Below are 13,513 nucleotides of genomic sequence, written 5' to 3'. Positions count from 1 at the left end.
TCCACCTTTAAGTGTCCATGTTTCTAGAACAACAAACCAACTCCGGGAAACTTCTTGAGGTATCTAAGGATCCTCTCTGCGGCTTCAAAGTGAGTTGTCCTAGGATTGTGCATGAACTGACTAAGGACACCCACTGCATAAGCAATATCAAGCCTGGTCATAGACAAATACAAGAGTCTCCCTACGAGTCTTTGGAACTTCTTCACATCTTTCAAAAACTCTCCCTGATTGTCTCCCAGCTGATGATTAGATTCAATTGGTGAGTCAATTGGTTTTACCCCCAACTTGCCTGTATCTTTTAGTAGATCTAGTACATATTTCCGTTGGGAAATAAAGATGCCCTTGTGAGAGCGGGCAACTTCAATTCCAAGGAAATAATGTAAGGGGCCTAGATCTTTCACCTTAAATTGAGTGGCAAAGAATTTTTTTCAGTCTCCGTATTTCAGCCTCCCAATCTCCTGTGATCACTATGTCATCCATACACAATTAGAGCTGAAATTTTCCCTTCACCTTTTTTCACAAATAGAGTGTGATCTGACTAACATTGTTTAAACCCCATCTGTTGAACTGCTAAGTGGAACTTACTAAACCAAGCCCGAGGTGATTATTTAAACCCATATAAAGATTTTTTTAACCTGCACACTTTTTGTTCACTGCCTTTGGCACAAAAACCTGGAGGTTGGGTCATGTACACTTCCTCTTCCAAGTCACCATTCAAGAAAGCATTTTTGATGTCCAATTGGTGAAGTTCCCAGTCAAGATTTGCTGCCATTGAAAGAAGAATCTTGATAGATTTCATCTTGGCTACTGGAGCAAAAGTCTCTGCATAGTCCACTCCATATACCTATGTAAAACCTCTTGCTACCAATCTAGCCTTGTACCTTTCAATAGTTCCATCAGCCTTGTATTTCACTGTGAACACCCACTTGCAACCCACTGGTTCCTTCCCTTCAGAAATATCCACCAACTCCCAAGTGCCACTTTTGTGTAATGCATCAATTTCTTCCTGCATTGCATTTGTTCATTCAAGTTTAGATAAAGCTTCTGCCACATTCTTAGGAACGGGGACATTGTCCACAGAAGAGAGGATTGCACGGAATGAAGGTGAAATGTGATCATAGGACACAAAATTAGAGATAGGATGATTAGTGGTACAAGATCTAACACCCTTTCTCTTAGAAATAGGAACATCAAGATCATTGATGATAGGGGAATCAACATTGAGAGGAACAGGCATATCAATGGGATCAAGTGTACCTGGCTGATGAGAAGGATCTGCCTCTCGCGAATCCGATGATGTTGGTTGCATAGTATCAGGTTCCACGGCTCTTGAACTCTGCTGGCTTTTATGGTGACAATGAAAGACATAGAATGGAGGAGAATCGGGTAAAGGAGGTAGTTGAGTTTGAGTTGACTGTTTCTTCTCAACCCCTAAGGAGAAACCGAGAAGAAAGGTTGATTCTCAAAGAAGGATACATCAATGGAGACATAGTACTTGCGAGAGGTAGGATCATAGCAACGATACCCCTTTCGAGATAAAGGGTAACCAAGAAAAACACAAGGAATAGCCCGACGATCAAGCTTACCTCGAGTAGGGGACAAGTTATGGACAAAGCAACGACACCCAAAAACATGCATTGGAATGGTGGACAACGGAGTTGTAGGAAACAGAAGCTGATGTGGGGCCTTATACTCTAGTAACCGAGATGGCATACAGTTGATGATGTATGTAGCACACAAAATTGCATCCCTCCAAAAACGTTTTGGCACATTCATATGAATTAATAAGCCACGAGCTACTTCGAGAAGGTGACAGTTCTTTCATTCAGCAATACCGTTTTATTGGGGTGTCCTAGCACAAGAGCTTCGTTGAAGTGACCCACTCAAAGCAAAAAATTCTGTGAGATCACTATGGAAGTATTCCTTCGCATTGTTCAACTAGAAGATATGGATTTCAGTTTGGGACTGAATAAACACCATGCATTGAAAGTCTTTCACAAATTTTGGCACTTCATCTCTAGATCGCATAGGGTAAACCCAAGTGTATCTAGAGTAATCATCAATCAAGGTCATGAAGTACTTATATCCAGCCTCAGTAGGTAGAGTAACAGGGCCCCAAACATCAGAATAAACAATATGAAATGGAAAATAAGATCTTTTATATCTCAAAGGAAAAGAACTTCTACAATGTTTACTCAATTGACATGTCTGACACTATAACTGACTCATTGACAAAGACTCAAACAACTTTGGGAACATAACTTTTAATGACTCAAAAGAAAGATGACCAAGACGATTGTGCCATAAATAGGCTTGACTCTCACTGGACAAACTCATGGACTCTGTAGCCACAAGACCAGCTTTATTCTCCAACACGTAGTGACCATCCACCATGCTTCCTCTACCAATCGTCTTCCCCGAGCCAAATCCTAAAACACACATGAAGACGGAAAGAAAGTGACTGAATAGTTCGAGTGAGTTATACTATTGATGGACAACAAATTTATAGGTAATTTCGGAACATGCAGTACATTAGAAAGGGTAAGACCGAGTGGGAGAGGTATGGTACCTTGGCCAGCTATGGTAGAGAAAGAACCATCAGCTAGTCTCACCTTATCTCTCCTAGAGAGAAGGTTATATGTCTGAAATAAATTTGACTTACCGGTCATGTGGTTTCAGGCTCCAGAGTCAATAACCCAAGGAGAATCAGTGGTATGAGATGACATATGGAAGGTAGTGGCAACGTTACTTGATGTAGACGTGAAAGAGGTAGAGGGAGTAAGACTAGAATCCATTTGGCGGAGAGTCCTACCATACAATTCCAAATGGTCACGAAAGGAGTTGATAATTTCTTCCTTGGGGTCAGAACTGGGATGTCTCTCTTGAGTTACCAATGGACTAGTCTCTGGAGATGCCATATTAGTTGAGTTATACTTTTTTTGATTCTGTTGACTTGGTTTCTTGCCCTGATCAGGTGTTGACTTCTTACCCAAATCTTGTGCCCATTTAGGTTTTCCATGGAGATCCCAACATGTATCTCTGGTGTGTCTTGTCTTCTGGCAGTGAGTGCACCAAAGTTTACTCTTATCATCTGTTCTCTTCTGAGAGTCACCTTTCTTAAAAGCACCTCCGACATTTGTATTTGAATTTCCTTGGACAGCTAGGGCAACTGACTCCCCCTCTACACAATTCATCACACTTCTTCTACTCTCTTCTAACTGCACTAAGGCATACACCTCCTGAACTGATGAACTGATGGCAAGTCTTTACTACCCAAGATTTGCACCCTGATGGACTCATATGAAGGATTCAGCCCTAGGAGGAAGGCAAAGACCCTATGCTGAGATACAAGTGACTTATACGCCTTTGCATCTTCATCACACTTCCAATTGACATTCTGATAGTGACCAACTTCTTTCCATATCGATGTCAAATCAGAATAGTACATCGAGAGACTCCTCTCCCCCTGCTTGCAAGTAGAGGATTCAGCTTGCAGAGTTGGTATATCTTGCCATAGTGTCTCTGCTCTGAATAGGTGGACTTTGCTTGTTCCCATATCTCACAAGCAATTTCAGCCCACATAAAAGTCTTCCTTACCTGTGGCAGCATGGAAACCAAGAGAATTGACATCACCATACTATTCTCTTGGTTCCACCTATCATATTTAGCACTTCTGTTCTTCGGTTCCTTCACTCTCCCATTGATGTATACTATTTTCCCCCTAGCAGTGATGTAGAGTTTTATTCCCCTAGACCACTCAAGGTAGTTCAGACCATCAAAGGGAATAACAGCCATGGGGAAATTCATATCCATTTCCCCACCCACTCCATTGTGGCTCCCTGAAATCTCTAAAGTAGCAGAATTCTCCGACGACATTGTAAACACAGTTTTTTTTTTATCTAAACTCTCAACTTAGGACCCCTCCTTATATTGACAAAAGATCCACACACAACAATTCAATTCTTGACTTAATCTGAGCACAAAAAACAGCACCAATTTCCAAAGAAGAAACTATGGCGAGACTGATTTTCAGATCTGCATGAAGAACAGTCCCAGCCTACTGGTTTTCCAGTAAGTTCCACCACAGCATTAATCAATAAGAGAGATCCTAACACACATGAAATCAGACTAACGAGCAGAGAAAACAGGTCATCTATGACCTACAGTCACCTTTTCATAGGTAAAGGATCACACGATCCAACAAATAAAAGAGGTATAACACTCACAAAAATTTGCCGACATTCAGTGGTTTGGATTCATTTGTTCTCCACTTGGTACACGACCAAGGAAAGAAATAAAAGAAGAAAGAAAACTTTAGGGTTGTACCAGTTGCAGATCTGATTTGATCAGCCCAGATTCAATCCTCTGTTCCGCCCAAATTCAGCAACTTGAAGAGAAAACTTGGTCGCCCAGATTCAACAGCCTTGCTCTGATACCATCTTGGCAATAAATCAGATTGAAATATGAGGAAGTAGAGAAGAGAAGGGAAGAAGAGAGAAGAGAAGAAGAAAGGAAGAAGAAAAGGTTTGGAGCAATGGAACAGTACTGGCGGCGCTAGCTTCTATTATATTATATAGGGCAGCAGAAATAAGAAGGGAAAAGACTCTTGTGCCCCTGCTGTAAGTGAGTACAATAACAGAAAATAAAAAAAAGGCTTTAACTAGCCAAACAGACCCTAACACAAATAACTAAATTATTTCAACATTATTCTTCAATCTGGCTATGAATAAATGAGGGTTTGGCTATTGCCACCAATCTTATTCACAATCATAGCAGATGCTTTTAGCAGTTCAATAACGAGGGCAGACAATCTAGGCCTCATAGAGGGTGGGGGAAGGAACAAGAAGTGTCCTCTCATTTATTTTTTGATAACAATATCATGATTTTTTGCTAGGACTGGGGGAAGAAGATATGCAGAATTTTCATCTATTGGTGAAATGTTTTGAAAGAATTTCAAATTTGAAGGTGAACTTGGGGAAAAGTTTCTTTATTGAGTTAAAAGGTAATGTTCTTTTTAATTGGTAACCAGTAACTTGTATTAATCTAGAAATTTTAGTAGTACATGGCTCTCAACCTGAGCCAACCCCATATAAATCTTAAGAGTACAAGTTAAACAAAAATAATTGCTCCCTAGTCACTCCTTTGCGTTGCTAAATGTGGAGATTCTGGGTTGCTTAGTAGCACATTAGTCCATCAAATATCTAGGTCTTCCTGTAGGTGGGAACCCAAAGTCCTCTAATTTTTGGTATCATGTACTGGATGGATTCTCCAAGTTAACAGCTTGGATGATAAATTATAATTTTTTCTTGGGGAAATCACACTAATAAAGTTCACATTCAGCAACCTCCCTATTTTATTACCTTTCAATATTTGGAATCTTGGCATCATTGGTAAACAGGACTGATAAAATCATGCAATATTTCCTTTGGGAACTGAGTAATGCAGGAGCTGAAGAATGAAATTTGGAATTTTCTTAAATTTTCTATAGTTTTGTATACTTGGACAGTATGGGTATTTTCGTAATTTAACTAGTTCTGTGTGGGGCCTGGGCTATAACATCTTGTTCCTCGAGTTTACTAGGGCTTATCTTTCAATTTTCAGTTTATTTGCATTAGTAGATAGAAAGTTATTGTGTTTCTAGATGCACAAGACAAGGTGTGGCACTTTTTGTAATTATGGTGAACAGTGTTCCAGGTCACATAGGTCACTCTATAAATACATGTATTCTCTTCCTTTTGAGGCTAATGAATGAATGAAGATTTTTTAAGAGCTCTCTTGCTATATGGAGTGATTCCTACAAACCCTAGAGTGATTCTAGGACCCCTTGGAGTGATTCCTTGGGAATTCTCTCTCTTTTCTCTAGTAGTCGGACAAGACTACAAAGACTCTTCAGGTTTTGAACAGAAAATAAAAGAGAAGGAGAAAAGGAGAAGAAGAGAAGAAGAGAGATAGAGAAGGAGCACTCGTGGGAGAAGCTTTGAAAGAAGAGAATGGTTGGAGTGCTTAAAACAGCCGCCCCACTCCTTAATTTATATACATGGTTTCCTAATTGTAAAAGAACTTTAATGCTTATGTTGTCAATTGTTTATGTATTCAGGTTTAGTACCATAAGGGTACTGTTGTAATTTCTCCTTTGTTTACACTGTTCGGCTGTACTAGTATAAATAATAATATATCATTCTTTCGCCCCTAAGTTCTGAAGGGGCTTTCAGTCCTCTCGGCTCTCCTCTCCTCTCTCCCTCTCTTCTCTCCTCTCGTCTCTTCACTTGCTCTTGCTCTTGCTCAACATGGTATCAGAGCAAGTCGTCCAGGCCTGAAGGGTGGTGTCAAGCAAACATGTTGTTCAATGTCGAGCAAATAGTCTTTTCATCTCCCAGGGCTGTATCCATCGAACTACTAATAAGTTGTATTCAGTTCGACCCAGAAGTTATAGAGACTTCATCTTCCAGCCCAGAAGTTGTATTCATTGTCTATTCGACTATAGAGAGGCTATCATCTGAGGTTTGTAGAGGGAGTTCTGGTTTACAGAGAGGCTATCATCTGAAGTTAAAAGAGGTACTGTTCATTTACTGTTCGGCTGCCCTACGGATTGACTGTTTATTGATTGACTGTTCAGCCGATTGATGGACTATTGATGGACTGTATTTCTTTAACAAAGCAGCTGTGTTCGACATTTTTTTTTTGTATTTCTTTACCCCTTCGATGGACTGTTGATGTCCTAAAGCAGATATTGTATTGATCTCAGTCATTGACTGTTCGTCTACCAGACCTGCCGATTAGGGGTGTGGTGAACTCCACCTTGTTTTTTCTATTCTGTTGGAGGGTCATATGACCACTGTACAATTGTAGGTTGTACAGACCTGATTATGTACTGCAACTGCAGTTTTTTTTTTGGATTCCTACAAGACCGTAGGTTATACAGACCTGTTCCAGTACTGCAACAGCAGTGTTCAGTCTTTGCTCCCAGTGAAACCGTAGGTCAGAAGGACCTGTTTCTATAATAGCCTTGTACAGAAGTACTCCTTTGGTTGCTGTTTTTTCTTAAACCAGAAATCATGAGTAGTGAAGATTCAGCCACATCTGGAGTTTCCTCAATGCTGAATGGAATGGGTGGGGGTGACCTATCCTTTCCTATGGCTGTTGTCCCTCTTGATGGTTTAAATTACCTAGAGTGGTCAAGAGGGATCAAGTTATACATCACTGCAAGGGGGAAGATAGGCTATATTAATGGGAGGATAAAAGAACCATCCTCCGGGAGTGTTGAATATGATAGATGGAATCAGGAGAACAGTATTGTTATGTCCTGGCTCTTGGTTTCCATGCAACTTCAAATCAGGAAGAATTTCATGTGGGCTGAAACTGCGAATGAAATCTGGGAACAAGCAAAGTCTACATATTCAGAATTGCGACACTATGCCAAAACTTATCAACTGCAGGCAGCATCTTCTACTTGTAGACATGGGGAGAGGTGTTTATCGGTCTATTACTTTGACTTAACATCTGCCTGGAAGGAATTGGATCACTACCAGAGTGTGGATTGGAAGTGTGATGAGGATGCTAAGAAGTACAAACAGCTTGTCTCCCAACAAAGGGTGTTTGCATTCTTACATGGTCTGAATCCTATGTATGAATCTATCAGAGTTCAGATTCTCAGCTCTAAGGATCTCCCTTCTGTTCAAGAAGTCTATGCTCTTGTACAATCTGAAGAAAGCAGGAGAAATTTGATGAACAGCCCTGGTGGGGATGCTGTTGTGTTAGTTGCAAAAGGGGGTGTATCTACTGGTGGGGGATCTTCTTCCCCGAAAGGAGATCTCCAGAAAAAAAATAGAAAATAAGGAAAAATTGTGGTGCACTCATTGCCAGAAACCCCGACACACCAAAGATACCTGTTGAGATCTTCATGGGAAACCAAAATGGGCTCAAGATCTGACTAAGAAGCAAGGTTCAGGGGTAAATAAGAAGTACAGACAGCAAAATACAAAGAAACATCACATGGCCAACATGGCTACTCAGGAGCATCAGCCCCCCATTTCTACTGTGACTCAGACACATCTCACTGGACCTGACTCGAGGGAGGACATTATGAATTCCTTTCGTGACCATTTAGAGCTCTATGGTAGAGTAATTCGTTAGATGGATACTCCTCCCTCAATCTCATTTGCATCTACGTCAAGTAACCCTACCACTGCTTTCCATGTTGCTTCTCACACCCATGACTCTCCATGGATCATTGATTCTGGAGCATCAAAACATATGACTGGTACGTCCTCTTACTTTCAAACCTATCACCCTCTTTCGGGAAGAGACAAGGTGAGACTAGCCGATGGATCATACTCTTCCATAGTTGGTCAAGGAACTCTCTCTCTTCCTCTTGGCCTTACCCTCTCTGATGTTCTTCATGTTCCAAATTTTCCCATTAATTTGTTCTCTGTTAGTAGTGTTACTAATTCCTTGAATTGCTCAGTGACTTTTTTCCCTTCTCATTGTGTGATTCAGGATCTGGCCTCGGGGAGGACGATTGGTAGGGGTCGTATGGATGATGGACTTTACATGCTGGAGAATAAGGTTGGTCTTCATGTTACAGAGTCTTGAGTCAGTCCTGTAAGAAAAAAATCTATTTATGGCATTGTCGTCTTGGTCATTTGTCTTTTGAGTCTTTGAAAGTTGTATTCCCAGAACTGTTTAAGTCAATGTCTGTCTCTAATTTTTCTTGTCAAACGTGTCAATTGAGTAGACATTGTAGAACTCATTTTCTTCAAAGACAGTAAATCTGAATCTCCATTTCACATTGTTCATTCTGATGTGTGGGGCCCTATTACTTTACCATCTGAGATTGGCTACAAGTATTTCATTACCCTCATTGATGATTATTCTAGATTTACATGGGTATACCCGATGCGAACCAGGGAAGAAGTACCAAAAATCATTCAAGATTTCCAGCAGATGGTCTTCACTCAATTTCAAACTAAAATCCAAATTTTCCAATCAGATAATGCAAAAGAATTTTTTCATAGTGACCTCACGGAATTTTTTGCTTCGCATGGTTCCCTTCACCGTAGCTCTTGTGCCCACACACCACAACAAAATGGTGTGGCCGAACGGAAGAACCGACATCTCCTTGAAGTGGCTCGAGATTTACTACTTCATATGAATGTTACCAAACGGTTTTGGCTTGAAGTTGTTCTTTGTTCCACTTACCTTATAAACCGTATGCCCTCTTGTCGGTTAGAGTACAAAGCCCCACATCAACTTCTCTTTCCTAAGGCTCCCCTTCTTTCTATTCCTCCTCGTGTCTTTGGTTGTCGGTGTTTTGTCCAAAATCTGTCTCCCACCCGTGGGAAATTGGACTCTCGTGCTATACCTTGCATATTTCTTGGTTACTCCTTCACTCAAAAGGGATACCATGTTTTTGATCCTGTTTCTCGTAAATTCTATGTCTCCATGGATGTTTCTTTCTTTGAAGATGAACCTTTCTATCATGTTTCTCCTTAGGGGGAGTGTAGACATGAGGAGAAACTGGTTCAGCTTCCCTCTCTCCCTGACCCTCCACCTTTTCGTGTTTTTTCTCGTCGTCGCAAAGGCTAGCCAAATCCAAGAGCTGTAGAGAATCCGGAAGCTGTACCTCCAGTACCACCAGACTCCTCGAGGGAGGATCATACTCACTCAGGTATTTTAGCTCCCAATGATGTTCTTGAATCTATTGAAAATGATTCCTCTACTGCTAATGATCTTGACCATCCTATTGCTCACAGGAAGGGTGTTAGATTGTGCACCACAAAACATCCCATTTCCAACTTTGTCTCCTATGAGAACATTTCATCCTCATTCCGTGCCTTCCTTACCTCTATTGACAGTGTCCCTATCCCTAAGAATGTGGCAGAAGCTCTTTCAGTTCCTGAATGGACAAATGCCATGAGGGAAGAAGTTAATGCCCTTCACAAAAATGGCACATGGGAACTTGTTGATCTTCCTAAGGGAAAGGTTCCAGTTGGATGTAAATGGGTGTTCACAGTCAAGCATAAGGCTGATGGAACAGTGGAAAGGTATAAAGCTCGCTTAGTGGCAAAGGGATTTACTCAAGAGTATGGAGTTGATTATGCAGAAACTTTTGCCCCCGTTACCAACATGAATTCCATTAGAGTTCTTTTCTCTCTTGCGGCCAATCTGGATTGGGTTTTACACCAGCTGGACATCAAGAATGCATTCTTGAATGGTGACCTTGAAGAGGAAGTGTACATGATTCAACCTCCTGGATTTCTAGCCCAAGGCAATGAACAGAAAGTGTGCAAGTTGAAGAAGTCCTTATACGGGCTGAAACAATCACCAAGAGCTTGGTTCAGTAGATTCCATGTGGCAGTTCAGCAGAAAGGATACAGGCAATGTCAATCAGATCACACACTGTTCGTGAAAAAAGGCAAAGGTAAAATTGCTGCTCTAATTGTTTATGTGGATGACATAATTGTTACTGGTGATTGGGAGGATGAAATTCAGAAATTGAAATATTTTCTTGCCACTCAGTTTGAAGTGAAGGATCTAGGACCTGCCAAATACTTCCTTGGAATTGAAGTTGCCCGATCAAAGAAGGGTATCTTCATTTCTCAAAGGAAATACGTCCTAGATTTACTTCAGGACACTGGAAAGATGGGGGTGAAGCCAGTTGACTCTCCCATTGACCCCAACCATAAATTAGGTAACAACTGTGGTGAATCACTCAAGGATGTGAAACAGTTTCAGAGGCTTGTAGGGAGATTGTTATACCTTTCTATGACTCGCCCAGACATTGCATATGCTGTTGGTGTCCTCAGTCAATTCATGCATTCTCCTAGGTCTTCTCACCTTGAAGCAGTAGAGAGAATCCTCCGATATTTGAAGATGTATCCAGGTACTGGTTTGTTGTTTCAAAAGCACGGACATTTGAAAGTTGAAGTTTATACAGATGCAGATTGGGCTGGATCCCAAAGTGACAGAAAGTCTACTAGTGGCTACTGCACCTTTATAGGAGGGAACCTTGTTACATGGAGGAGTAAAAAGCAAAATGTCGAAGCTAGATCCAGTGCTGAAGCTGAATATCGTGCTATGGCCCACGGGGTTGCTGAAGGCATGTGGATAAAGAATTTGTTGGGGGAGTTGGGTTTCCCAGTGACCAAACCTATAACTCTATTTTGTGATAACAAAGCAGCTATAAGCATTGCTGCCAATCCGGTGCTACATGATAGAACAAAACACATCGAAGTTGAAAGCATTTTATCAGAGAGAAAGTTATCACAGGCGAAGTGTGTACCCCCTATGTCACTTCTGAGAACCAACTTGCAGACATCTTTACAAAGGGTTTAAACCTTTCCAGACATCATGATCTTTGTGACAAGTTGGGCATGATTGATATCTATGCTCCAACTTGAGGGGGAGTGTTGTCAGTTGTTTATGTATTCAGGTTTAGTACCATAAGGGTACTGTTGTAATTTCTCCTTTGTTTACATTGTTCGGCTGTATTAGTATAAATAATAATATATCATTCTTTCGCCCCCTAAGTTCTGAAGGGGCTTTCAGTCCTCTCGGCTCTCCTCTCGTCTCTTCACTTGCTCTTGCTCTTGCTCAACAGCTTACATGGCAATAACAAATAAGATTAAAATAAAACTAATCCTAGATAAGATAGAATAAAGCTTATCATTATCGTACTAGGAAAGCTGATCTAATCAATTAAATCTAAGTACATCTCAGGGTGTCACACAAATACACTCAATGTGGGGTCCACAGTTTCCTACACTCCCCCTCAAGTTGGGTAGTAGATATTTGTCATTCCCAACTTGCATAGATCTTCTTCTAACTTCTTTCTTGAAACAGCCTTGGTGAGGTCTGCCAGTTACATGTCGTGTTGTACTGGATTATGGGCTATATTGATGGCAGCCTGATTATCACAGTACAACATTAGGGATTTTTCATAAACAATACCCAATTCCTCAAGTAATGACCTCAACCATAGAATCTCAGCCACACCATTTGCCATTGACCTATATTCAGCTTCAGCACTTGAACAAGAAACAACACTTTGTTTTATACTCTTCCAGGAGACCAGATTACCTCCAACAAAGGCACAATATCCAGAGGTAGATCTTCGGTCATCAACACACCCAGCCCAATTAGCATTTGTGTAGACTTCTATCTTCATGTGGTCATTTTTCTTGAACAAAATGCCTCTGCCTGGGGACGTCTTCAAATATGTTAATATCCTTTCAACCGCAAGGAGGTGAATAGTTCTAGGAGAGTGCATATATTGACTAAGTACACTAACTTCATAACTGATGTCAGGTCTTGTGAGGCAAAGATAGAGAAGCTTTCCAACTAACCGTTTAAACATAGCTTTATCTTCAATAGCCTCTCCACCCTCTGCACTAATCTTGTGGTTCTGTTCAATAGGTGTGTCTGCAAGTTTAACTCCCAACTTTCCTATTTCTTCTAGCAGATCAAGAAAATACTTTCGTTGAGAGACAAAAATCCCATGCTTGGATCTAGCTACCTCAATGCCCAAGAAGTGTCGTAGTTCCCCCAGATCTTTTACCTCAAACTCTTGATGAAGGAGTTGCTTAAGAGACTCAATTTCACTAGTATCACCCCCGGTTACTACAATGTCATCCACATACACGGCAAGCAAGGTTACGGAGGAACCCAGCCTCTTAATAAGCAAGGTGTGGTATGACTGAGCCTGCACATATCCGAACCTATCAAGGGCTCGTCTGAATCTGTCAAACCATGCTCTGGGGGACTGTTTTCTCTACCCTTTCTACTCTCTCTTCCTCCCTCTTTCTGTCTTGTGTTAGTTTGTTCCAGCCCCACTGCATCAGTTTTTGGTATCAGAGCTAATGGTTAGTCACCATGTTCTCACAAAGTGACCAATTCTATGGGCCTAGGGTACCATTTAAACAATCTCATGGGCCTAGAATGAATGATGATAGGGTTTTTGAACCATATGAAGGGTCTATGGTTGATTTACTTGAGAAATTGGTAGAAGAAAGTAGATCTAGTAATGTTGGCTATAGGAAATAGGTTTTCAAGAATGTTAGAAGAGAAATGAAAGTGCCTAATTTCAAGGGAAATGAAGACAAACAAGCATTCTTTAATTGGATTACTATAATAGAAGAATATTTCGATTGGCATGATATGTCTAAAAAACAAAGATTGCGGATAATGCTAAAGTATGGTGGAGAACTCTTGATCAATGACTAGAAAATAGAGGTGAATATCCTATAACCACATGGGCAAAGATGAAGATGTATTTGCAAGAAAAGTACATTCCACAATACTTCCATGATGATCTATATGCAGAGTTAACTAATCTCAAGCAAGGTATGCTATATGTAGTTCAATATATGCATAAGTTTGATGAATTATATATTAGATGTGACATTACAGAAAGTGAAAGGCACAAATCAGTTCGTTTCATGAATGGACTAAGGGATGATATCAAGAATGAATTGTCTACGACTTGGATTTATGACTTAAACCATGCCTTTGAATT

General features: G+C 40.7%; 1 protein-coding gene across 2 annotated transcripts in view; it reads right to left on the bottom strand.

Moving 5' to 3' along the window:
• LOC148865238 (glutathione reductase, cytosolic-like) overlaps nt 1-13,513 on the bottom strand; it is a 79,714-nt gene that overhangs the window by 2,866 nt on the left and 63,335 nt on the right. The gene's annotated exons all lie outside the window — the stretch shown is intronic.

This window comes from Nelumbo lutea, chromosome 3 (genome assembly GCF_056320005.1).
Source record: "Nelumbo lutea isolate HS-2025 chromosome 3, American lotus-T2T, whole genome shotgun sequence".
Classification (NCBI taxonomy): Eukaryota; Viridiplantae; Streptophyta; class Magnoliopsida; order Proteales; family Nelumbonaceae; genus Nelumbo; species Nelumbo lutea.
The sequence above is the reverse complement of the archived record's forward strand: the minus strand, read 5'-3'. Positions and strand labels throughout refer to the sequence as shown.